Below are 25,959 nucleotides of genomic sequence, written 5' to 3'. Positions count from 1 at the left end.
TGAAGTACTTTTTTCGAAGTGTAGTCACTGTTGTAATGTAGGAAACGCGGCAGCCAATTTGCGCACAGCAAGCTCCCACAAACAGCAATGAGATAAATGACCAGCTATTCTGTTTTAGTGAGGTTGGTTGAGGGATAAATGTTGGCCCAGGACACTGGGGAGAACTCCCCTGCTCTCCTTCGAGATAGTGCCGTGGCATCTTTTACGTCCACCTGAGGGAGCAGACGGGGCCTTCGATTTAACGTCTCATCCGAAAGACGGCACCTCCAACAGTGCGGCTCTCCCTCAGTACTGCACTGAGATATATATGGAATATCCAAAGCCAAATGGCAGTACACTGATTGTACAATTACATTTTCATGTGAACAGAGCTGGCTTTGGTTGCATGACACATATTGGTCCACTCTACTCCCATCTCACCAGCATTGATCCATCACTTGCCAACAGTACGGAAACTGGCAATAGTCTCATTGATCAGAAGCCCCTCACCAATCTAACTGCTATTCCATTCAGAACTTTCTTCAACTGATTGGTATTGTTTGGTTGTTAATCAACAACACTAATGTCTGCTGACTGTGTTTGCCGTTCTATTTCCTCAACAATAGAAAAAAATCCCATTGGCTTTTTCCGTGACATTGAAGCCCTTTGCTTCTTTTTACTTCAACGAGACATCAACAACTGATGGGTACAGACGGAATGAAAAGCAGACAACCAATGGTGCATAAACCAGTCAGTTTGTAATCTTTTCCTTTTTTTATCATAGAGAACATCATTTCATAAGAGTGCTTCCTGGACTTGTCACTGTGGTGTATGTAACCTGTACCACCTTAAGAGACTACCTTAAGAGATGGACTACTTTCTCTTGGCTACTGTATATTGTAGTACCGGTGGTGACCACACCGGTATATAAACTCTGTGTAGTAATTTGCTAAGCAGTTCAGCCCTGACCTTCGATTAGTAAAGACCTGTTTAAGTTATTCTTGTTGTCTGTGTCCAGTGATTTAGAATAAGCATATCTGGGACACTCAGACTCAACAGTGGCGACGAGTCCGATCTTACCCTGCAGCAGTTTTGCATCCAAGGCAGCTTCGTCCTCAGAACGGGCGTCGAGAAGAGGCATCCGCCCTCATCAGCCTGCTGAGCACCGCATCGCACGGGAGGCATCGAGAACCCGGGTTGAAATTACTGACCACGAAGTCCTCCATCAGCGACAGGCAGTGATCATCCTTCTACCACGGTGGTGGGTAAGCCGATCTAGCGACACGGGCAGAAAGTCGGCTGCGTTGTCAGTGGAGAAGGGGAGGGAAACCGGAGGAAAAAGGGCGGAGAACTCGACCGCAGCCGGTGTAAAGGGCCGGGCTGCAATCGGGGCCGAGAGGCGCAGCGACAAGGGAAGCGTTAATGCCCACGAGAACCGTGGGGGAACAAAAGCAGCGTCGGGGAAATTAAGAACCACTGGGAGGCGAGAACGGCAACAGCGCGGTAATCGCCATTGTAGCCAGCGGGGGAAGAAGACCAGCGCGGGAAGTCTCCATTGTAGTCGGCGGGGGAAGAAGACAAGCGCGGGAAAAAGCCGCCAAGCACGGGAAGCCGCCATTTTAGTAGGCGGGGGAAGAAGACAAGCGCGGGAAGCCGCCATTTTGGGAAAATAAAATATTTAAAGAAACTCTCAAGGATGCCTAAACACGGTAACATCACTGCTTTTGATAGCGATGTTGAAGATTGGGCCACGTATGTAGAACGCATTGGAGTTTATTGTACAGCAAATGAGGTACCAGATGATAAGAAAGCAATAACCTTATTAAACTCAATGGGTGCGAAGACGTACGGGTTATTGAGGCACCTTGTAACACCAGATAAACCGGCGGATCAGACTTTCGCGAATATTGTTACTATCCTGCAAGAACATTTAAACCCCACGCCGCTGCTGATAGCGGAACGATTTAAATTTTACAGAAGAACGCAGCTGAAAGAGGAAAGCAACGCTGAATTCTTAATTGAACTGCGCAAGCTATCAAAGTACTGTCAGTTTGGTACAGGACTAGCAGACGCTCTGAGAGATAAATTCGTGTGTGGATTACTAAAAGAAGGAACTCAAAAGCGACTGCTAGAGGAAAAGGACCTTACGCTTGATAAAGCTGTCACCATTGCAGCATCGCACGAGGCCGCAGCAAGAGGCACCGCGGAAATGCAGCTAAGGTCATCGGAACTCAGCACCAATCGAATGGCATTGGGTGCAGTAAAGTGTTATCGTTGCGGAAGGACAACGCACGATCAGAACCAGTGCTGGTTCAAAAATCAGGAATGCAGAAAATGTGGCAGGCTAGATCACATAGCTAAAGTATGCCGGTCAGGAAAGAAGACCAGCAACAAAAAGTCACCGCAGGAAAAGTGCAAAAAGGTACACAAGGTGACAGAGAACAGTTCGGATGAACAGAAGACGGATTCAGACTCCAGCAGTAAGGAACTGGGTTGTCTAAGAATACATAATGTGGGTAACACAGCAGACCACCAAACTATCTGGGTCACACTTCAGATAGCAGGAGTCCAAGTGAAGATGGAATTGGACACTGGATCGGCATTGACGGTCATGAATAAGCAAGATTACAAAAGGTTATTTCCACACATTCCCCTAAGGGATACGGAGATTGTATTGAAAACATACACGGGGCAAAGAGTATACCCCATCGAAAAGATAAAGGTAAAGGTGGTCCACAAGGGTAAAGAAAGCCGAGGAATGGACTTATATGTGTTACCTGAGGGAGGTCCACCACTACTGGGACGGGAATGGATCAGGAGAATAAATATGGACTGGCATTCCTTAAAAGCACTAACTGTCGATTCCGGTAAAAAGGACGATGTCAAACCTAAACGACTGTCCAGAATATTGGACGATGCTAAAGAGGTGTTCCAGCAGGGACTGGGAACACTGAAAGGAATTACGGCAAACATCAAGGTTGAAGAACATGCAAACCCAAAATTTTTCAAAGCTAGACCGGTACCTTATGCGATATGACCTGCTGTGGAAGCTGAGCTGGAGGGACTAGAACGTTCCGGAGTACTGTCAAAGGTGGACTGGAGTGAATGGGCTACGCCCATTGTTCCCGTCATGAAGCGTTCATCGAGTAACAAGCCGGGGGAACCGGGGAAGGTTCGCATCTGTGGCGATTTCAAGATCACTGTGCAATCACACGGTGCAATATCCGCTTCCACGGAGTGAGGATATCTTCGCTTCGTTGTCTGGCGGGAAACACTTCACCAAGATAGACCTGGCGCAGGCGTACTTACAGATGAAAGTTGATGAAGCGTCACGCCAGTATCTCACGATCAACACGCATAAGGGCTTATATCGGTAAAATAGACTGGTTTTTGGAGTGGCATCGGCTCCAGCGATTTGGCAAAGGGCCATGGAGCAGGTATTACAGGGAATTCCAGGCACACAATGCTACCTGGACGACATTCTGATTACAGGAGATGATGATGAGGAACACCTTACAAATTTGGAACAAGTGCTCACCAGATTGAAAGAATATGGACTTTGAGTTAATCGCCAGAAATGTGAGTTCTTTCAGAAGCAAATCTCGTACTGTGGTCACGTCATTGACCAGGAGGGGCTTCACAAGTCACCTGACAAGATCAAAGCTGTTGTGAAGGCTCCCGCTCCGGAAAATGTATTCCAGTTGAGGTCGTTCCTAGGGTTGATTAACTATTACCATAAGTTTCTGCCAAATTTATCCACGGTGCTACACCCGCTGAATGCTCTTTTGCAGAAGGGAGTGCCATGGAAGTGGAGCGAGGACTGTAAGCGGGCCTTTCACAAAAGCAAGGCATTGATCACCTCTAAGGAAGTGTTGGCTCACTTTAACCCAACGCTGCCTATTCGTTTAGCTTGTGATGCTTCTCCATATGGTATTGGGGCAGTGCTCTCACATAAGTTGCCAAATGGCTTGGAAAGACCAGTCGCGTTCGCATCCAGATCATTGACCTCCGCTGAGCGCAACTATGCTCAGATAGATAGGGAGGCTCTCAGCCTTGTGTGGGGAGTAAAAAAATTTAATCATTACCTGCAAGGGCAAAAGTTTACGCTGCTGACAGACCACCAGCCGTTGGTTTCCATTTTTAACCCTAAGAAGGGTGTTTCGGTGATGACAGCGCAGAGGCTCCAGAGATGGTCCCTTTTCCTAGGGGCACATCAATATCAGATCGAATTCAAAGGTACAAAGCAACATGGTAATGCTGATGGGCTGTCGCGCCTGCCACTACCTACAGCGGAAGAGGCACCGACAGTTGACCCTGTTGAGTTATTTCACTCGACCATCATCGAATGTTTACCAGTCACCAATGCAAGTATTGAGAGAGAAACCAGGAACGACCCGACACTGTCTTGGGTCTACGAATTGACAGTGAAGGGATGGCCAGCTCATGGTGAACCACTGTTACCGGCATTCTCAGCCAGACGAGAACAGCTGTCCGTCTGTCAAGGAACATTGATGTATGGAACAAGGGTGATTATTCCTCCTAAATTAAGGGAGAGAGTTCTAAAGGAACTGCATGAAGGTCATCTGGGGGGAGTCAAGATGAAAAGCCTTGCTAGGGCTTATGTGTGGTGGCCAGGTATCGACCAACAAATAGAGGATCTGACTAAAAGCTGCTCAGGGTGCCAAAAAGTTCAAAATGCACCTCCAATTGCACCGCTGCATCCATGGGAATGGCCTTCAACCCCATGGCAACGTGTACATATTGACTTCGCAGGCCCATTCATGGACTCCATGTTTTTAATTGCGGTAGACGCACATTCTAAATGGCCAGAAGTGATTAAGATGGCGACCACTACCTCGGAAAAGACGATCGCAGTTCTAAGAACGATATTCGCAAGAAATGGATTGCCAGAACAAATATGTTCAGACAACGGACCGCAGTTCGTGTCAGAAGAATTCCAGAAATTCATGAAGAAGAATGGGGTGAAAGATTATACCTCTGCCCCATATCATCCGGCTACAAATGGGTTGGCCGAGAGATTTGTACAAACGTTCAAAAAGGCGATAAAGGCCATGAGCGAAGAACAGATTCCACTACAACACAAGGTGGACAATTTCCTAATGGCATATCGAAACGCCACTCATGCAGTGACAAATCAAAGCCCTGCCATGATGTTCTATAACAGGAGGTTGCGGTCCAGGTTGGACTTGTTAAAACCAAATGTGCGGAGGGAAGTCGAAAACAAACAGTTCCAGCATATAAATAACAAGACCACTCAGAGTTTCGAAATAGGACAACCAGTGTTAGCCCGGGACTATAAGAATGAGAAATGGCAATCTGGAACAATTCGTGCCAGACAAGGACCCCTGATGTACATGGTGGATATTGGTGAAAACGTAATACGACGTCATGCTGACCAACTTGTAGAATCGAGAACAAGGGTCGAACCCATGACTACGACAGAGAGTGGAAGAAGTTAGTGAACCTGAAGCATCTACCTCAGACGCCAATGTACCTGATGATGTCCAATCCATAAGAGATCAACTAGATGAGTCACCCCAGCAACGAGAATCAGAGACCCCTGAAAGGCGTTATCCAACTCGGATCAGGAGGCCTCCTCAGAGACTGAATCTTTGAACAGTTTTGCATGAAGTTGTATATATGTTATCCATGTTATGTTTAAATTGGGATGTACACTGTTAAGCTAAAAAGGGAGGAATTGTGGTGTATGTAACCTGTACCACCTTAAGAGATGGACTACTTTCTCTTGGCTACTGTATATTGTAGCACCGGTGGTGACCACACCGGTATATAAACTCTGTGTAGTAATTTGCTAAGCAGTTCAGCCCTGACCTTCGGTTAGTAAAGACCTGTTTAAGTTATTCTTGTTGTCTGTGTCCAGTGATTTAGAATAAGCATATCTGGGACACTCAGACTCAACAGTCACCAAACTGTGTTGTGCAACCGATTGGTCAACAACAACCAATGTCGGGGTTTTTCAAGGAAACCTACGTCTTAGCGCAACATCTGTAATCTACATCAACCTTACGCAATGTATTTGAGTTGGAAGCTTGTGGGTTCGAGGCCCACGCTAGAAACTTGGAACCCTGCTGGGTGCAAATTAGCTGCCGTGTTGTTTAAATTACAACAGTGACTACACTTCAAAAAATACATACTTGGTTGTAAAGTCCTTTGGAACATCTGAGGTTGTGAAAGGCGCTATAGAAATGCAAGTCTTAACTTTTTTTTTAAAAGCTCTGTGTCTAATACCCTGTGTGGCAGATTATTCCAGACATATATTACCCTTTGCATGAGAAAGATCCTCCTGATCTAAAACTAGTTTATAGTAATGATCTCTGTTTTTACTGTCTTGCCTAATTTTACAGTAATGGGATTTACCTTACTTTAATACTTTTTAGTTTAATACTTGATGTACTTTAGCACGGTCCCCTCTTAATAGCCTTCTCTCCGGGCTGTAGAAAAAAGGCTTTTTTTTATTTAACCTTTCCTCATCTTTTATCCCCCTTTTATATTTGGAATCATTCTTGTTGCTCTTCTCTGCTGTACGGGGTTTTCTCCGATACCGGTCCCCCGTTACACACTGTTCTTGGATGTCAGGGTTTATAAGAACAAAATACACACGGCACAGGGTTTTGGCTCAACCTTTGATTTGTTCGTTTATTGAACACACACACACACAATTACTTCCCCAGTATAAATCCCTACGATTTATATCAGGCTAACAACCCCAAAATACAAACCCCTACGCAAGGGTCATTGGCATCGACACAATATGACACAGTTAAACCCGTCCGCCATTTGACTGTTACATATAAAGTTACTCAGACTCAATCACAAAAGCCCTTATTGTGATCTGACTGAAACTCACAAACTTACTCAGACTCAATCATAAAAGCCCCCTCTATGATTTGACTGAAACATACAATCCCCACTCCCGATCGGCTGTCTCCTGGAGTTGATTGTAGGACGAATCGTTCTGCTCGCTGTTCTACCATTGGCTTCCCACACCACTTTCTTCGTAGTGACTCTTCCTTTAAACCAAAACCAACTTGCAATCTTGAAACACATTTCCTGGCCCCCTCCTGAGCATACGATGGCTGTTTCAAAATGTGTGAATGTCTCTAGCAGAGAACTCTTGATGGCTAATTGCCCCTCGTATTGTCCATCGATTAGAGATACCTTTCTGACAATGCAACCTTCCCAAGGCGATTGCATATGCTAGTTGTTGGTTTCTGTTAGCATTCGTATTCAAATGGTTCAAGGCCCGGCCCATTGTCTAAGCCTGCACTGAAACTAGTTATACTGGGGCCATGGTCTTCTTTAACAGTGTAACCCCTTAAGGTAAATGAATATGCAAATGTTCTTGTTCAGAAGCACTTGTATTTTAGATTGTGATCCAGTCTCTTGATAGTTCCTCGGCTGCAAAGTTTAAATTAACCCTTTATTGCCCATCTCTTTTTGCAGGCTGTGCAGTGCTGGGTTTTTATATTTCATAGTCCAATTTTTACTGTTGCGGGGGAGGAACAGATCCTACAGTGCGCATCACTGTTAATTGGCATAGTGGCAAACTGGGCGACAGGATGTGTTGACAGGAAGAAGTACAAAAAGCAGATAGAGGCACTGGAGAAAATGCTAAAAAGATTTACAAGGATGATGTCAGAACTCAGAGGTTATAACAGGCTGGGGCTCTTTTCTCTTGAAAGAAGGCTGAAGGGGTGATCCAATAGAGGCCTTTAAAGTCATGAAAGGGTTTGATAGGGTAGATGTAGGGAAAATGTTTCTGAATTGTGGGGGAATACAAAACTAGGGGCCATAAATATAAGATAGTCATTAATAAATCAATGTGGAATTCAGGAGAAATTTCTATTCCCAGAGAGTGGTTACCACGTGGAGTGGTTGAGGCGATTAGCATAGACGCATTTAAGGGGAAACTGGATAAGTACATGAGGGAGAAAGGAATAGAAGGAATAATGTGTGCACAGAGCTGGGAGAATGTACGAAACGGAGTGGCAATGGGAATTTGGTGAGAATGGTAAATAGTACAGATTGTGTGTTTTTTATCAAGCTGAAATTGAACATACTTTTCTTACTTCAAAACTTTAAAACTTCACTTTAAAACTGCGAGTCAGTGGCAGTTACCAGTTAATCAGATGTAAGTGGGTACCTGACTAGGTGAGGCTGGCTGTTGACTGACTTGTTGTAACTAGGATGTTTCCAAAAGGTATATATTAGAGGGATATCTGCTACACACAGAGCTGGGAGAATCTACTAAATGAAGTGGCTTGCTAAACAGAGTGGCAACGGGAATTTGGTGAGAGTGGGAATTTGGTGCGGGGGGTGGGGGGAGTACTAAGTACTAAGTAATTTAAACCAAGGGGCAACAGTAAATATATAAATAATCAGACTAATTATTTGGCATTTAGAAAAGTATGGGCTAATAGAAGAAAGTCAGCATGGATTTGTTCAAGGCAAATCGTGTATGACTATCTTGATCGAGTTCTTTGATGAAGTAACGGAGAGGGTTGATAAGGGTAGTGGTGTAAGAAAACTACTAGGCACTTGGTCTGAGTATTAAACAAGGCTTTAATCAACTGTTTTTCAACATGGAGATCTAGTTGTGTCCTTCACTAGTTCCTGTTAAAGAATGTCCTGAGCAAGCTGGGCCCATGCCCGAGTATTTATACTCTCCCTGGACAGCGCCACCAGCAGGCCGCCCAGTATTATTTCCTAAGTCATTTCCACATGAATGACAAGATTCATGTCATGTAGTGTGGTTGATGTTGTGTATATGGACTTTCAAAAGGCGTTTGACAAAGTATCACATAATAGACTTGTTAGCAAATTAAAGTCCATGGGATTAAAGGGACAGTGGCAGCATGGATATAGAATTGGCTAAGGGACAGAAAGCAGAGAGTAGTGGTGAACGGTTGTTTTTTAGACTGGAGGGAAGTATACAGTGGTGGCCCCCAGGGGTCTATAATAGGACCACTGCTCTTTTTGATATATATTAATGACCTGGACTGGGGTATACAGGGCATAATTTCAAAGTTTGCAGATTATAAGAAACTCTGAAATGTAGTAAACAATGAGACGGATAGTAACAGACTTCAGGAGGACACATACAGACTGGTGAAATGGGTAAACAAATGGCAGATGAAATTTAATGCAGACATTTTGGTAGGAAGAATGAGGAGAGGCAATATGAAGTAAATGGTACAATTTTTAAGGGAGTGCAGGAACAGAGAGACCTGGGGGTGTATATACACAAATCTTTGAAAGTGGCAGGACAAGATGAGAAGGCTGTTAAAAAAAAACATACAGGATCCTTGGCTTTATTAATAAAGGAATAGAGTACAAAAGCAAGGAAGTTCTGCTAAACCTTTATAAAACACTGGTTAGGCCTCAGCTGGAGTATTGTGTTCAATTCTGGGCACCGCACTTTAGGAAGGATGTCGAGGCCTTGAAGAGGGTGCAGAGGAGATTTACTAAAATGGTATCAGGGATGAGGAACTGTTATATGGAGAGATTGGAGAAGCTGGGATGGTTCTCCTTAGAGCAGAGATTAAGAGGAGGTTTGATAGAGGTGTTCAAAACAATGAATGGTTTTGAGAGAGTAAATAAGGAGAAACTATTTCCAGTGGCAGAAGGGTTGATGACCAAAGGACACAGATTTAAGGTGATTGGCAAAAGAACCAGAGGCGACAGGAGGAAACATTTTTTTACACAGCGAGTTGTTGTGATCTGGAATGCACTGCCTGAAAGGGCGGTGGAAGCAGATTCGATAGGGCAGGACAGGAACTTGTTGGGGAGGGAAAAGGTCAGAAACTCGGGGGTGGGGGGAAGGTTGTTGGGTGGGGGGAGCAGGAACTTATTTAGTGGGGGAGAAGGACCTAACCCGCGAGGGTGTGCCCTGTCTGTTCTATGTGAGCTCTGTTCTGTCTGGAGCCTGGCAATCAGAATGAATGGCTCGAATTGCATATTGCAAAGTAATTGATTACTTAGGCAGGCAGGATCTAATTACACATTCCTGACAAACTGCTGGGTGTGTCTTGTCCTCCAAGGGGACCAATCAGAAACCTGATGTTGCCAGGAGATGTGACCAAAAAATTTACAGGGCTATGGGGAAAGAGCAGGGGAGTGGGACTAATTGGATAGTTCTACCATGATGGGCTGAATGGCCTCCTCTGTGCTGTATCAGTCTATGATTTGATGAAGATTATGTTGATAGGGTTAAATGAAGTAGGATGGGAGGAGGCTCGAGTGGGACGTCAACATCGGCATGGACCAGTTGGGCTGAATGGCCTGTTTCTGTGCTGTAATTTCTAAGTAAGATGATTGTTCTGTGTTATGGAGACCTGTGGAAATGACACCAGGTGTCATTTGATGTTTCAGTTGATGGTGGCGGTGCTGTTGCGGTCATTTGCATTCCACTAAATTAGTTACTGCGATACCTGAGCTTCTCGTGAGCACTTTAGCTTGGGAAAATTTCTGAACTAGGTGCTAACACAAGTCACATCAGCACTTATGAACAAAATGTATTGTTGTTGCAAGTACCACATTTTAATTTTCTTTATGCCAAGGAAGGCACAGTTAATCAGATCATTAATTTTCCTAGACAGGACATGAAGGTGTGGTAAATTTATAGTGTAGGACCCTAATTAGTAGCAAGTTAACTTTGCAGTGAATTAAAGCAATACCCACTTCTTGTATATATTTTAAATGTAACGTCAAGGAACCAGTGATTACTCGAGATCTAATTAAGAGGTTCACTGGAATAAGATAGACTTATATTTATACCTTGCCTTCTCACAGCCCTCAGAAATGTCTCGAGGTGCTTCACATACAGTGAATTACTTTAAAAATAGCAACTCTTACGTAGCCCAATGGTGTGACCATTTTGTGCATGGCAAGATCCCACAAACAGCAATTCAGATGATTGGCCGTGACCTGTGGTTGGCTAAGGAAGGAATGTTGACCAATACACCAGAACCCCTTACTTTTCCTCAACGGGCACTGTGGGCTCTTTCACATCCACCTAATCGCCAGAAGAGGAAGAGGGCCTCAGTTTCGCATCTCGTCCAGAAGATGGCACCTCCGGCAATGCAGTACTCCTTCAGTACTGCAAGGCAGTGTCTGCCTAGATTAAATACACAAGCCAGAGTGGAGCTTGAACTCGCAACTTTCTGACTCTCAAGATGAGAGTGCTACCAATCCATCTTAAGTTGGTGCCAGAGCTCTGTAAGCATAATCTTAACCAGATGCTACGCTACGTTCTCCCTCTGCTAGCTGTACATTAAACTGAGCCAAAAGTGTTTTCAGATGAGCTGATGGTTTCTGAGAGTTGCAAGTGTGTTTAGTGAGTGTTTGTCGTTGAAGAAGTTATCGAGACCAAGTAAGCTGAGTTGCAGTTGCTTTTTTGAGATAAGGAGGAATACACCACCTGGGTTTATTTGAGCATTGTTGTCACTGCACTTGCAGGATTACCAGGAAATAAAATAGGGAGTGAGGTTGAAATGGTGATGAGATTTACTTAATTTGTAGAATTCAACTGTCGGGCACCACACTCCGTAGTAGTGCGCTATAGTAAAATGCTAAATATGGGCATCTCAGTGTAATTGTTTGTTTGTGGGTGAACTGTCGTGCCCAGCTATGCTCTCCTCTTTTGAAAGTGGTCCTTACTGACGTAAGAAAACTACTAGGCACTTGGTCTGAGTATTAAACAAAGCTTTAATCAACTGTTTCAACATGGAGATCTAGTTGTGTCCTTCACTAGTTCCTGTTAAAGAATGTCCTGAGCAAGCTGGGCCCCGTGCCCGAGTATTTATACTCTCCCTGGACAGCGCCACCAGCAGGTTGCCCAGTATTATTTCATAAGTCATTTCCACATGAATGACAAGATTCGTGTCACTTAGATTGTTTATATGCTCGTGATGAAGTTTACTTTGCCACCATGCAGTAACCAGGGAGAGGGCCTGCACTATATATATTCAAGCATTCAACATCCATGGAAACTCCAAGTCACACACCATCCTGACTTAGAAGTATATCGGCTGTTCCTTCATTGTCGCTGGGTCAAAATCCTGGAACTCCCTCCCTAACAGCCCTGTGGGAGCACCTTCACCACACGGACTGCAGCGGTTCAAGAAGGCGGCTCACCACCACCTTCTCGAGGGCAATTAGGGATGGGCAATAAATGCCGGCCTTGCCAGCGACGCCCACATCCCATAAATGAATAAAAACATTTTTTTTTAAACTTCCATGGAACCTCAATGGAAAATCAGGAGAGATGCAAAATGGGCTGCCGATTTGCTATCACCCGCTTTACACTATCGCACAGAGTCAAAATGTACCTGCCCCTCCCCCCCTCACCTGTCACAGGGCCTACATTTAGGGCTGTTTTGGTTTGTCACCTCTTTGGGGACGGTGTCCGCTCCCTTGAAGCCGTCAGTCGGCTTTTGCCAATTCTCTGGGTAATGGGCGTGTATACAAACTTAATTCTCACAGGGCAGTTACAGCAACCGAACTTTCCCTATTTATTCTCAATTTTTCTCCTCCTTTGGCAACTTTGCAAAAAATTGAGTTGAAATTGTCTTTTTATTTAAAGGGAGGAGCCAGGAACGCTGGGGTGAAAGGAAGCCAGCAGAGCTGACGTTAGCCCGAGGCCCCGAGGCATTTTCTGGAGTGTGGATGAATGTGGCCAGCAATTGAAAAGAGACTAGGCCAGTGTCAGCTGCGACTGTGAGTAACCCTGAGGATGACATTTAGTGCTGTGATGCTGGGAGGTTCTTGGCTGGTGCTCTTGTGGACAAGCGACTTGCATACACAACTTGCCCCCCCATTTGGTTTAAAGCACTGGGGCACAGAGCAGCTGGGCTTCAACTCATGGTTGCAGACCTACTTGGCTTACAGATCTTAGCCATGCTACTTTGGGAGACTAGGTTGTTCCTTAAGGGATAGGATGGAAAATTTGGGGATAACAGTTACCCCCTGGGCTGCCCTTATAAATTCCCTAGCGGCTAGATTTTGAGGAAGATGAGTACCGTCCTATCAATTGTGAATAGTGCATGGCGTGGTGAAAAGCAAGAAGGATTGGGAGAGGAAGATACCTCAATAGAGGAAGCTTTTTATTCTTCCTTCTGCCTCAAGCCCAATCCTTATTATTATAGCCTAGATGACAACAACAACTTGCATTTATACAGCACCTTTAACATAGTAAAACGTCCCAAGGCGCTTCACAGGAGCAATTATCAAACAAAAGTTGACACCGAGCCACATGAGATATTAGGGCTGATGAGATGTAGGTTTTAAGGAGCATCTTAAAAGAGGATAGAGAGGCAGAGAGGTTTAGGCAGAGAATTCCAGAGCTTAGGGCTGAGGCAGCTTGAAGGCACGGCCGCCAATGGTGGAGCGATTAAAAGCGGGGATGCTCAAGAGGCCAGAATTGAACGTCATCAAGGTATTGAATCATGGAGGCATCCTGTTCTCACCCAATACACGTGCACTATTTACAGCAGGAGCCACGGTATTTAGAGATCGGAACAGGGATCCATGGCTGATTTTTTTTTGCCATCTCAAGCCTAGGGGTACTGATGCCAAGCACCAATCCTCTGCCCCTTGTGCCAACTAAGAGCAGCCATCTCAACCTCACCTTGGATATTCCTAGCCTGTGTTGCTGACTTCCTCACTCGGATGTGTATCCGCCAACTGAGCCACTTTAAAAAAAAAAAAAATAAGATCAATGTATTTCTAAGTTGTGGAGGTATAAAACTGGGTGTTGAGAGGGAAACCGCATAGGCTTAAACAAATTTAACTTTTGACATTTCCTGTTTGACACTTGGTTATATTTATCTTCCTGTTACACAAGCGAGGAAATTCAGCTCTTTAGAAATCAGGGCGGTAAACGCCTCAACAACATGCAGGTCAGGCAGTTGCCGTAGAAACAGAAGACCCCCCTTGTTAATTGTGTTCAGGTGCTGTATATCAATCAGGTATTAATAGATGTTCCCTGTAAGCTACGTGGCCGTGCAGCGCTCCTGGGATCCCGTGTAGCCGGCTTGCCGGCTTTTCAATGCAAAAACCATGTTGGTTGGTGGGTATTAATTGGGGTCTCTCTTGTCTTCATATATGTGCAGGTCCAAAGATGTGCGGGTTAGGTTGATTGGCTATGATAAATTGACCCTTAGTGTTAGGGGGATTAAATACGTGGGGTTACGGGGATAGGGTGGGATATGTGTTGGTGTAGGGGTTACGGGGATCGGGTGGGATATGTGTCGGTGCAGGCTCGATGGGCCGAAATGGCCTCTATCTGCACTGAGGGGTTTCTGTGATTCTGTGATATGGGAGCAGGATCGGGAAGTGGGGGAAGCTTATCTCGGGGGTGCACGCTGGGTATGTAATGTGTGTCTCTGTAAATGAAGGCTTGTGAGCAACTGAAGACTCGGCTCCAGTATTCTATCCTTCACCAAAATAACAACAGAAAATGCTGGAAAAACTCAGCAGGCCAGGCAACATCCGTGGAGAGAAAATAGAGTCAACGTTTCGGGTCAAACCCTTTGTCAAGACTGAAAAAGCACAGGAAATGAAATAGATTAAGAGGCCAGGCTGGGAGAGAACAAAAGAGAAGTGAAGAGACATTAAGAGGTATTCAAAACGAGACGAGATGGTGATAGGACTAGTGGAGACAAAAGACGGCTCTAGATTAGGTGTGAAATGCGCTGGCAGAATGGGAGACAGCTGCCATGTGGGAGAGAAAAAAAAGGGGGGGGGAAGGGCCAAAACAAAGGTGTGGATAAAAAATATGAGTAAAAATGTAATGGGGGCCGAGGTTATGATCTGAAATTGTTGAACTCGATATTGAGTCCAGAAGGCTGTAAAGTGCCTAGTCGGAAGATGAGGTGCTGTTCCTTGAGCTTACGCTGAGCTTCTGTGGAACAATGCAAGAGCCCGAGTACAGTGAGGTCTGAGTGGGAATGGAGCGGTGAATTAAAATGACAGGCGACTGGAAGCTCGGGGTCATCCTTACAGACTGAACGGAGGTGTTCTGCATTCCAGCATCTGCAGTATTTTGCTATCATATTATTCTATCCTTCACCACCTGGCTATCCAACTTTTTACTACCTTGTCCCCTGAAGAAATAGAAAACCCCCTCCTCCCCACCCCCCCACCCCATGACAAAAACAAAAGATAGAAAGATATTTCCCAGTCACTCATCACTTGATTCATAGGAGTTATATATATATTTTTTTTACTTCGGGAGAGCGGCCAATAACAAACCTGAGGACCTAAAGGCCATTTATTTGTGCCAAGTCCACAAATAGACTTCTTTGATGTATGTGTTGAAATCGTGGCTTCAGGGCTTGTGTACAGCAATGAGAAAGTGATAGCCTTTCACTGAGCTAGTATATTTATCTCTTCTGTCAGCCTAATGCACTTTATTATTTTTTGCTGCAGGAGAGGTCTAATGCAATACTGATATGAGAACATTCAGCCAGTCCTCGGGGGGGGGGGGGTGAGCTCCGATTTAAAATACAGCTTAAAAGAGGCAACTGGTGACCTGCGTGGTAAAAGTCTGACCCTGTTTCTGATTTCTTTTGTTCTCGAGGGAAAGAGGCGGAAGAAAAGGCTGTCAATTTTTAGCCCCTTTTATCTAAAAAAAGAACACAAGCACTTTATTTAAAGGTTATTTTTGTTGTTGAAATTTTGACGTTGACAAAATTATTTGTTTTGGTTTACAAGATGGAAAACCAAAGGTCAGGTTTTCCCTAGTTTCAAAGGATCCCGATGGCGAAAGTTTGTTTCTTTTCAGCGCGTGTTGGTTTAGAAAAAAAAAATTCCGTTTTCATGTGGTCCTCATTTTTTTTTTCCCCTGAGGAACTTAAGTTAGGAGGCAAAGGGTAAGAAAGTTGAGGTTGTCTCCCTTGGGGAAACTGGAGGTGACCTAACTGAAGGTTTCAAGATTAGAAAGGCTACACACAAATTGCTCGCTGTGGTTCAAAGGTTGAGATACAGGTTTAAAAATTAAGAAGTTAGAAGTAAGTAGGGAAGTCAAGGGGACCTATTCCCCTCACCAGATAGAATAAGTTACCTGAGAAGGCCATGAATAAGAACATAAGAACGTAAGAATTAGGAGCAGTAGTAGGCCATACGGCCTCTCAAGCCTGCTCCGCCATTCATGGCTGATCTTCTACCTCAACTCCACTTTCCTGCACTATCCCCATATCCCTTGATTCCCTTAGAGTCCAAAGTTCTATCTCAGCCTTGAATATACTCAACGACTGAGCATCACAGCCCTCCGGGGTAGAGAATTCCAAATATTCACAACCCTCTGAGTGAAGAAATTCCTCCTCATCTCAGTCTTAAATGGCCGACCCCTTATCCTGAGACTGTGACCCCAGTTCTAATCTCTCAGCATCTACCCTGTCAAGCCCCCTCAGAATCTTGCATGTTTCAATGAGATCACCTCTCATTCACCTAAACTCCAGAGAGTATAGGCCAAATCTACTCAAACTCTCCTCATAGGACAGCCCTCTCATCCCAGATAATACAAGTGACTTCAAGGCAATTAGACACATTTCTGGAAAGGACTCGAGATATGCTTTGAAGGTGGGCCACTGGGGTCAAACGCTCAGTTAATTGAATAAAACTGGAATAAAAAGCTAGTATCAATAATGGTGACCATGAAACTACTGGATTGTCGTAAAAACCCATCTGGTTCACTGATGTCCTTTAGGGAAGGAAATCTGCCACCTTTACCTGGTCTGGCCTATATGTGACTCCAGACCCACAGCAATGTGGTTGACTCTTAACTGCCCTCTGAAAATGGCCCAGCAAGCCAGGAAGGTGGCTCACCACCACTTTCTTGAGGGCAATTAGGGATGGGCAATAAATGCTGGCCTTGCCAGCAATGCCCACATCCTGCGAATAAATTTTTTTAAATGGACAGGTTTGTTGGACCTAAAGATCTTTTCCTGTTCCAAAAAAACGTTCAGTACTCTGAGCTCGTCCAAGATTAGGTTTAGTGGCAGCCTCTCCTTTCCAACACCAATTATTTTGGAGGGTTATCTAGATTGGACTCGGGAACTTGAGAGTGGGCTTTCCAGTTCAGTCACAGCGGAGGGAGGTGCCTGTGGAATTGAACCTCGCAGTAGTCAACACCCTCAAGATAGGAGTGCGGGGGTGGGGCGGCGGAGAATTAGAGGATGAAGGACGATGCTAAAGAGCATTTAACATTTTCCCTGAAAAGTAACCCATAATATATGTCAGTTGTGGCATGAAAAAAGGACAACCCAGTTTACAGTCCTGCCTACACTTTTGACAGGTACTTGATAAAGTTCTGCATCTGAGGCCTTTAAAGAAGAATTGCAAATAGGCTTGGCAACGGGAAGCAGAAGATGTTGATAAATGGCCGCAGCTCTACCGAGGGAATACTGACTGGTGCAGTTCTGCAGTGATCTATTTCGGGCCCTTGCTGTTTATGCTTTTCATGAATGACGTGGCTGGACTTCTATTAATATGGAATATACATATATACGTAATATAATGTTACAAAATTAGCTGATGATGCCAAGTTGTGTGGCCTGGTATCTAAAGTAGAGGAGATTGATCACATTCAAATTGAATGAGCAAATTAAGCAGATGGGCTAAGGAGATCTGATGAATTGTACTGTAGGTAATGATGAGATAATGCACCTTGGTACAGTGATCATAAAATAAATATATATATATATATATATGGATACAGCCCATGGGCCAAACAGGAACAGTCAATGTGAAGATGTTGCCAACAGGGTTAATCAAGTACAAGAATGAATCTTAAGCGCATTTGATCAAAGTCAAACTGATTTTAGCCCTATATAAAACAGAGGTAAGGCTACATCCGGGATATTATGTGGCATTTTGTTCACCCATAGAAACATAGAAGATAGGAGCAGGAGTAGGCCATTCGGCCCCTCGAGCCTGCTCCGCCATTCAATGCGATCATGGCTGATCATCCAAATTCAGTACCCGGTCCCTGCTTTCTCCCCATATCCCTTGATCCCTTTAGCCTTAAGAAATATATCCAACTCCTTCTTGAATATATTTAATGAATTGGCTTCTACTGCCTTCTGTGGTAGTGAATTCCACAGGTTCACCACTCTCTGGGTGAAGAAATTCCTCCTCATCTCTGTCCTAAATGGCTTACCCCTTATCCTTAGACTGTGACCCCTGGTTCTGGACTCCCCGACCATCGGGAACATCCTTCCTGCATCTAGTTTGTCCAGTTCTGTCAGAATTTTATAAGTTTCAATGAAATCCCCTCTCATTCTTCTAAACTCCAGCGAGTATAAGCCCAATTGATCCAATCTCTCCTCATACGTCATTCCTGCCATCCCAGGCATCAGCCTGGTGAATCTTCGCTGAACTCCTTCCATGGCAAGAACATCCTTCCTCAGATAAGGCGACCAAAACTGCACACAATACTCAAGATGTGGTCTCACCAAGGCCCTGTACAACTGCAGCAAGACATCCTTGTTCCTGTACTCAGACCCTCTCGCTACGAAGGCCAACATACCATTTGCCTTCTTAACTGCCTGCTGCACCTGCATGCTTACCTTCAGCGACTGGCGCACAAGGACACCCAGGTCTCGTTGCACTTCCCCTTCTCCCAATCTATTGTCATTCAGATAATAATCTGCCTTCCTGTTTTTGACACCAAAGTGGATAACCTTGCATTTATCCACATTATATTGCATCTGCCATGTTTCTGCCCAATCACCCAACCTGTCCAAATCATCCTGGAGTTTCTCGGCATCCTCCTCACAGCACACATGCCCGCCCAGCTTTGTGTCATCCGCAAACTTGGAGATATTACATCTGGTTCCCTTGTCTAGATCATCATTAATATCATTTGAAAGGATGTTCGTACATGGGAAAGAGTTCAGAGAAGAATAGCAAGAGTGATTCTGAGATGTAAAACTCAGGTTGTGAGGATAGGTTGAGAGAATTAACCTTGTTCTAATTGGAGAAAATAAAATTTAAAGGGTCATGATCCAGGCCTTTGAAACGCTGAAGGGATTGAGAAATTGAGTACTTAACAAACTGGGAAGACCACATGAGGAAACAGAAGTACAAAAAGCCTCAAGTAAAACTGAAAGATTTATTTTTTCTTCAGAGTAGTGGATATGTGGAATAGAATTCCCCCCAACAGCAATTAACCGCTGTGCCAGTTTACTCTAGAAAGGAACTGCCAAATAACTGGCTAAGAAGAGGCTTGACGTTCAGAGATAATTATAAATGTAGGCGGCTGAATACTGTAGGGAACAGTGAGGTCCACGTCTTATTGGCGATAGGAATCCAACTGGTGGAAGATTGAATAATGGATATTGTAGGGGATCAGGTTGAAATCCTGAAGGTTTCGCTGGATTAGTTTGCAGGATCATTCATTTCTTGGAGGTTCCGTTTCTGCTTGTTCACTTCCCCCTGGAGATTAACTAAATTGAAGAAAGTTCATGATGGGGTAAAACTCTTAATGCATCAATACCACAATGATTATTACTCCTTTGAACTTGTTCCTCCCAAGTTCCAAATATGCCATGCCTATTTTTTTTGCATCTGCATGCATTTTCTGTGAAATCAAGATTTTTCACACTATCTCGTTCTTTCCCAGGACATCAAAATTTGCATCTCTTTGCCTCTGCGTCAGCTGTGGCTCAGTTGGTAGCATCTCTGGAATCAGGAAGTTGTGGGTTCAAGTCCCACTCCAGGGACTTGAGCATATAAAGCTAGGCTGACACTCCAGTGCAGTGCTGAGGGAGTGCTGCGCTGTCGGAGGTGCCGTCTTTCGGATGAGACGTTAAACAGAGGGTAGATGTAAAAGATCCCATGGCACTATTAAGCAGGGGAATTCTCCCCAGTGTTCCCAGCCAATATTTGTCTCTCATCCAACATAACAAAAAACAGATTATTTGGTCATTATCACATTGCTGTTTGTGGGAGCTTGCTGTGCCCAAATTGGCTGCCGTGTTTCCTTCATTACAACAGTACTCCTCTTCAAAAGTACTTAATTGGCTGTAAAGCACTTTGAGATGTCCGGTGGTCGTGAAAGGCGCTACATAGATGCAAGTCTTTCTTTCTTTGACCAAGCTTTTGCTCGCCTGTCTTGATATTTCCTTATGTGGCTCAGTGTCAAAACTTGTCTGATCACGCTCCTGCTCCTGTGAAGCGCCCTGGCATGTTTTATAATGATAAAGACGCTGTATAAATGCACGTTGTTGTTGATGCAGCAGCCTGGCACGTGTCTTTTTTGTAGCAATTGGACGTGGTGATGGCCAAGCCAATGCACAAAGCAAGCTCCTGTACTGAGGGTTTACAGCCCCTGGACTGCAAATGCATGAAACCGGCCTCGGTACCCACGTTTACATGTTGTATGCCGTGTAACAGTGTCCGCCATCATGCTTGACAGCTCCAAAAGTCATGCGCTACACCACATACCACCAGCTCTTGAGTGTGTCAAACATAACAATACATTTGATTGGCACCAAAAGAGGAACAATACATTTGATTGGTAGTTTTGAGGATTGCAGGCTGAAAGGGTTTTTAATCAGAATTGTCCAACCCAGAGGGTCTTTGAATTAGCATTGAAGGTCAGAGTGATTTTTATAAATATATTATAGGGTTGGAACTCTAAACAGCAAAATTAATAATGTGTGACCTGCTGCACAGATCAATAAAATGCTCAGGCATTTAACTAGCCATTGGTGCATTTTTCTTTTTTTAAAAGAAGAAAAATCAGCTCGAATGAGGAATATGTTGAGGCAAACTGATCAGGATCCCTAGGTTCGATCGGCAGAATGTGCTACGTCAGCTGATCTCAGCCAGGGTGATGTTGGTTGGAGTGCTACAATTGGTCTCCTTGTCCCTGACTTAAGAACATAAGGAATAGGAGCAGGAGTCGGCCATACGGCCCCTCGAGCCTGCTCCGCCATTCACTGAGATCATGGCTGATCCCTGACCTCAACTCCACCTTCCCGCACTATCCCCATAAACCCTTGATTCCCTAAGACTTGAGGAGGCCAGGGTTCCTGTTTCTGAAGAACAGGGGAGTTATCCTCAGTGTCCTGGCCAATATTTATCTCTCAGCCAACATCATTAAAGCAGATTATCTGGTCGTTAACACATGGCTGTTTGTGGGAGCTTGCTGTGCGCAAATTGGCTGCCATGTTTCCTACACTAGAACAATGACTACATTTCAAAAGTACTTCATTGGCTGTAAAATGCTTTGGGACATCCTGAGGTTGTGAAAGGTGTTATATAAATAAAAATCTATCTTTATCACTGCTTGAAAGTGTGCATGAATGGACTTTGGGTGAGGGTAGGATTGGGCTTGGCGGTGCTGGCTAAATGCCCTGCTAGTGCTCGTCATCAAGCTCACACACGCAGAATAACCACTCAGGAAAGGCACCAGAGGGCATCTGCCACCTGTAGAAATCTACTCCCAGCACATAGTCAGATAATTCAGGAGAGGAGGAGGAAGGGAATAACATTTGTGGTTAAAGGAGGGAGAGAAAAAGACACATAGGTTTTGTTAACAGTTTGTCTCCCTTTGTCTGAATATGTAACTGACATATCAATCTTTGGCCTAGAAATTCAGTTTGGGCCCGCCAGCTCGCTTGCGCCCAGAAGTTACCGCTGCGCGCGGAGCCACTTGCGCCCGCCGTAAATTCAGTTTCAGCGCCCCAAGTCGAAGCCGGACGCTATTCAAGGGTGTGGCCGCCCCCGCTTGGGGCGCTGAAACTGAATTTCGGCGCGCTAGGTGCTGCAGTGCCACCCGCTGCAGAGCGGCAGGCTGCGGTACTGCAGGCCTTCCTCCCTCTCTTAAGGGGGAGGTGCCTGCAACAGTGAGATTGCCGCTCGCTAGTGCCGGCAAATGAGACCGGCACCACGGAGAAGTGCCGGGCTCCCGGAAAACAGCCGGCAATGCCGCGGGGGGGGGGGGGTGGAGGAGGCCGGGGAAGGAGGTGCGGGCAGGCGGCCGCCGAAAAAGCGGCCGGCCGCACCTCCGCCTTAACTCGCCCCACTAAGGCTGCAGGACGGCCCCGTTTTCAGATCGCTGTTTGCGGCCGCTGTGGAAGAGGCGGCCGCAACTAAATATGGCGGTCGGGCCGGTAGCGGGGCGGTAGCGGGGCACTGCGCACACCGATGACATCATCGGTGGTGGCGCAGCGCTACTGGCTAACGCCGCCATTACCGCAGCGCTGAATATCAGCGCAATCTCAGCAAGTGGCGCAAAAGCCCTCTTTGGGCGAAAACTGGGCGCAAAGCCTACTGAATTTCTAGCCCTATGTTTCTTATCTATGCATGTCTGTCCTTCCGTCTACAGCCTATTCTGGTCTGGTTGGATCTCTTACTATCTCTACTTGTTGATTCCAGGTCTCATGAGTTTCAATTACTAGTCAATCTCTTGTGGCATTATACGTGGAGAAAGGAGGAGAAGAAAGGAGAGGTCAGGGTGAGCATCGACAGAGTGAGGGCAGAGAGGAGAAGAGAAAGAAGGGGGGAAGCGGATGGTGGGGTGTATGTTGATTGGGGAGATTGGGAAAGGGAGAGGGAGAGAAAAGGAGAGATGAGGAGGCAAGGGGGGAAGGTATGAGGTGGGGGGGAGGGCGGGTCGGGGAAGGAAGCAGTCTATCACACTGTGCTTGGGTTGGCAATTGGTGCCAGGCCACGCTCTGAAATGCAGCCAGCGGAGGGTGAAGGAGAGGCCATGTGTGGGGGTGGGGGGGTGGGAGAGGCAAGAAAATGCAGCCATTGGGGGTGGGGTTGGGGAACGGCAACTGGCATCAGTGTGAAGCTGAATGGGCTCACATCTGTGTGGAGAGATGTTAGGAACACTTACGGACTCGTATAAGGAGGCAGAATTAGGCTGCGCCGAGAGCCAGCAGATCAGAACAGGTCCAGGATCTTGGCGGCCACCATCACAAATGGGGTTAGTGATCCGAGGCGAGGGGGGCTTCGGAGGGCTATCTTCACCATTGGCCACAACGGGAGCAAGTGGGGGGGGGGTGGCAGATTCAGATGGTAGGTACAGGCTAACAGCCCAGTGAGGCTGTCAGAGGGGTGGAGGTGGGGGTAGGGGGGTGGGGGGAGGATGCCATGGAGGGATGTAAGGGGGGCAAAATATTTGTTTTTAATTAAAATTCACCTGAAAAATGTTGTACTTGCCTCCTGTACTGGCCAAACCAACATGGCTACTGGCCAACACAATGGTGGCTCAGGTATACATAGCCTGCTCCACAGCATCACTCAGTGGACAGAGCCTGCAATTACATTCAGACTCAACCAGCTATTTTAGCATCAACTCTCAGCTTACTGGATAGCAGCTCTTGTTTTAGCAGCTAACGTTATGTGACACTTAATATTTAAAATCCCATCAAAGCACAGCTACAGGCATAAGAGATATTGCAGGCAAGGCCTTGGATTCAATAGGCAACTAGATATAGTTATGGAGGGAGAGTTGACTGAAGAATATATGAAAGAGGCAGGTGGGAAAAGTTGTTTCATCCAAACATAGAGATGGGGGCTAATTGGGCTTGACCACCTTTTCCTATTGCCAAAGAAAAGTAATCTCTTCGCTTTTACATCGCGCCCTGTTTTTCTGCCTATCTCTCTATCTCTCTACCTGTCTGGCTTGCGATGTGTCTCCGTATGCATGTATCTATAAAATATACTGGGGGGAAAATTGAGTCGCGTCCCCTTTGAAAAAATTTACACCCCTGCGGCCAAAATTCGCCAGTAGCACCCCAAGAGGGAAGCGGGGCGCTACTAGAAGTGCCCCGCCTCCCTCTTGGGGCACGGCGAGGGATTATCGTGGCGCTACGTGTCGCAGCGCCAGGCGGTACTGCAGGCCTTCCTCCCCTTCTTAAAGGGGAGGGGCCTTGCACAGCATAACCCGGGGCTCAGCTGGGCCACCAGGGATCGGAGTGCTGGCAAAAGAGCCCGGCACTCAAGAGAAGTGCCGGGCTCACGGAGCGCAGCTGGCACTCCGCGGGGGGAGGGGCGGGAGGGGCTGCAGAGGAGGCCGGGGACGGCAGAGGGGCAGGTGCTGGCAGGCAGCCAGCAACAAAAATGGCCGCCCCTCACCTCGCCTTTAAGTAGCGCCGCCCCAGCCGCAGGTAGGCCCCCCTGTCCTCGTCCGACATGGCGTCCGGCGATAAGTCAGGGACCGCTACCGAAGATCGTGGCCGGGGCGCGAGCGGGGCACTGCACACGGTGATGACGTCATCGCCGGTGGTGCAGCGCTGTGGGGCGCTAATGGTTACCGCCGCCGCTAACCTCCTGCTGAATTTCGCGGGAGGCGTTGGCAGCACCACGCCCAGGCTCTAGTTGCTTTGCGCCTCTTAGGGCGCTAACTCGAGGCGCAAAGCAACCGAATTTTTCCCCCACTATATTTATATTTGCCTCTTGTTTTCACTCTGCCTACAGACGTTGGTGTCTGTAAATCTGTCTTGTTATGCTTTAATCCTTCTCTGGATTACAGCAGAATTTCTGCATCAAAATCGAAAATAAAATGAGATTACACTTTCTTTTCCAATTTTTTGCTGGGCACACAATAAGTAAAGGAACATTCTGAGCCCGTGTAGATTGCTGTGATTCGATATTTTTTTTTACACAATGTTCAGCTTTAGCTATTTCTAGGAAATCATTTATTGCTGACATAATATAGAAAGGGCATGCATATTTTAAAGGCTTAAAACCCTCTCATTGCTCGAAGGCTTAGTTAACAGCCAGTGCTTTATATCACTGTTTGATTGAAGGGAAGTTTTCTGTTAGTTTCTGTTCAAAGTACTCCCTCCAGCTCTCTCTTGGGAAATATACTTGTAGCCATATATAACACCTTGTGCAAAATGTCCTCGATTTTAACCCAATGTTTCGCATCGCCACTCCCCTTCTCAGCTGCTCCGGTGATGTGCTACACGGAAACCCTGTGTTTCTCCTGGAGGAAGTCCTCTCACATTGATTGGGAACGGTTGGCATGGTGGGGGGAGTTCAGTCCACAACTGACCAGCCCCAGAGGAAAGAATTGTGAGACTGCCTACTTCAGCAAGTAGTGGACGGAGGTCTTTTATTGTTAGCGCTGTTAAAGCTTGTCTCATCAATGGGATACTGAGAGAACAGAGAACTAGGAGCAGGAATAGGTCATTCGTCCCCTGGAGCCTGCTCCGCCATTCAATAAGATCATGGCTGATCTTCTACCTCAACTCTACTTTTCCGCCCTATCCCCATATCCCTTGATTCCTTTAGTATCCAAAAATATATCACTCTCTGTCTTGAATATACTGAACGACTGAGCATCCACAGCCCTCTGGGGTAGACCTCTCATTGAGGATTGGGATTATTTTTCCCATTTGGCTCCAGATAATCCTGCAAACCAATGTCCCAGCAAGTAAGATGGCCCCTGCTGGACAAGCAGTAGGAAGCTTCCCAGTGCTTTAAGTTCCATAGACAGTGCTGGATTTGCCTCTGAATTGTGGGACACTTGAGATCCCTGGGTAAACACATCCAGTTCACTAGACCAACCTGCGTTTACCTTCTTAGCAAATTGCACTTTATCTCTACAGGAAGAGATTGTGTACTCCATATTGAGCAAGCAGAAACCTTGCTGATGTGGATTTCCCAGTAGCTTGGTTTGAAGACTCTTAAACCTGGTGAGCGATTTCTGCGTGTGGCGAGATACCCAGCCGACCGAAAAAAAGTCAGAGCGGAGTGGGCGAGGCAGAGACCTTTTGATGGAAAAGTGGATAAGTATTCGAAGCACAATATAATGCAAGGCTGTGTGGAAAACGTAATGTTGGATTGCTCCAGCAAAGAACTGGCTAGAGACCAGATGGGCGATCTGGATCATCTCCTTCTGTGCTGTAAACTTCAGTGGTTCTTTGGGAAAAGACATTTTTGGGCTGCTTTTCCATGCTTCGCTACTGCTGG

General features: G+C 45.9%; 1 long non-coding RNA gene across 2 annotated transcripts in view; it reads left to right on the top strand.

The window, feature by feature from the left end:
- Positions 1 to 25,959, top strand: part of LOC147103575 (uncharacterized) — a 268,407-nt gene that overhangs the window by 165,022 nt on the left and 77,426 nt on the right. For both annotated transcript variants that reach the window (XR_015081795.1, XR_015081796.1), the window contains exon 2: positions 12,605 to 12,738. This is a non-coding gene — a long non-coding RNA (uncharacterized LOC147103575). The remainder of the gene's footprint in view (positions 1 to 12,604; positions 12,739 to 25,959) is intronic.

The sequence above is a fragment of the Somniosus microcephalus genome, chromosome 19 (genome assembly GCF_052327205.1).
Source record: "Somniosus microcephalus isolate GS21.2 chromosome 19, FLI_Smic_1.0, whole genome shotgun sequence".
NCBI lineage: Eukaryota > Metazoa > Chordata > Chondrichthyes > Squaliformes > Somniosidae > Somniosus > Somniosus microcephalus.
This window is presented reverse-complemented; position numbering and strand designations above follow the sequence as displayed.